The sequence below is a fragment of the Gopherus flavomarginatus genome, chromosome 1 (assembly GCF_025201925.1).
Source record: "Gopherus flavomarginatus isolate rGopFla2 chromosome 1, rGopFla2.mat.asm, whole genome shotgun sequence".
Lineage (NCBI taxonomy): Eukaryota > Metazoa > Chordata > Testudines > Testudinidae > Gopherus > Gopherus flavomarginatus.
The window spans coordinates 60,570,708-60,572,480 of NC_066617.1; the positions used below are offsets into that span (position 1 = coordinate 60,570,708).

At 42.2% G+C, this 1,773-nt stretch overlaps 1 pseudogene; it reads left to right on the top strand.

Annotated features, from left to right (window-relative positions):
- Nucleotides 1-262: 262 nt before the first annotated feature.
- Nucleotides 263-429, top strand: LOC127043401 (uncharacterized; annotated as a pseudogene).
- The last annotated feature ends 1,344 nt before the right edge of the window (nucleotides 430-1,773 follow it).

Genomic DNA, 1,773 nt, shown 5'->3' on the forward strand with positions numbered 1-1,773 from the left:
ACCTTGTGTTTTTAATGGAGTATGAACCAACATGTGTTTGTCAGTTAATTGCTATTATAGTAATTAGGGAAGGAGCAGAGGGCTCTTGCTTTAACTACATTGCCACATAAATGGAAGTTATTATTTCTTAAACTAAAGATGAAATGCTAGACTTAAAGAAATCCAAGTAACATTTTGCAGAAGTTTACAGAAGTTAAGATATGCTTAATAATTTCCTTCAAGATAGTGGCCCTGAGTTCTTCATTGCTGTACACCTTGTATAATCCCTTACACCTGTATAAGGTGCTACCAAATCAGAAAGGTAGCTTATTTTGCACAGGACTATATATTAAATGATTTTTTAGAACAGGGAGATGGAATAGGATCTTGCTCCATCCACTCCACGCATTGACCTGGTATTGCAGTACCTCCAGGTACAGTGCATCTCCCCTCGGGGAGACTATCGTGGTTACCAGTAAATAAGTACATAATCTGAAGGGCAGTGGAAGAATCAAGCCCTGTATTCCTTTAAAGCAAACATAAAAAATGTACCATGTGTATTAGCCTCATAGCAGGACATATAGCAGATATACACTCTATTTTTATAAAAATATTTACTCTTTACAGCTACTACCTTTTTATATATACAGAACTTGATCATAGTCAGATGGGGATAATGGGCATCTGTCCCAGACTTTACACTTAGAATTTACACACCTTCTTGCAAGAGAAGATATTATTTTAAGCCAGCCTTTTCATTTTAAGAAATTATCCTTGAAATGCTTAATTGCACATACAATCCTTTATGGATGTTAAATTACTCAAAAGAGTGATTCCAACAACAGCATTCTTATTAAGTTGTTTCATAAACACAAAGACTGAAGTTAAGCAGGATGTTAGTGAAAGCAGAATACAGCATTAAAAGTATACCGTAACTGCTAAGCAAGTCTCCAGCAGATCAGTACTACCCTTCATTCAATTCTACAAATGATTTCATTAACCAGCACCCATACAGGTCTTATTCTCACATTATTTGACCATCCCAACCCATCTGCCACTTTCCCCTTACTTCTGGGCTATGTCTACACCGGCAAATTTCTGCACAGTAAAGCAGCTTTCTGCAGTGTAACTCCCGAGGTGTACACACTGCCAAGCCACTTAGTGTGCAAAAACTGCGCAGTTGCAGCGCTGTAAAAAAACACCCTGATGAGAGGCATACAGCTTTCTATGTGGAGGTTACAGCGGCACAGTGCCAGCGTAGACACTCTGGTTGAATACAGTGCTGCAATTGGCCTCCGGGAGATGTCCCACAATGCCTGTTCTCACCTCTCTGTTCATCAATTTGAACTCTACTGTCCTGTCCTCAGGTGACCAACGTCTTAAATTCCCCACCCCTTAAATTCCTTGGGAATTTTGGAAGTCCCTTTCCTGTTTGCTCAGTGACGCATGCAGTGGTTTCAGTGCATCTTTCCAGGCAACCATGCCTGCTCCATGCACCAGCCGATCCCCCACTTAGAGCAATACCAAGCTGCCGGACCTTATCAGCATTTGGGGAGAGGAGGCTGTCCAGTCTCAGCTGCGTTTCAGCCGTAGGAATTATACCTACAGATTTCATGATTCATGACAGAAAGGGGCCATGCCTGGGACACACTGCAATGCAGGGTCATAGTGAAGGAGCTACAGAACACCTACTGCAAGGTGCAGGAGGTAAACTGCTGCTCCAGTGCTGCGCCCACAGGCTTCCGGTTCTACAAAGAGCTGGACATGATACTCTGTGGCGACCCCACCTCCACT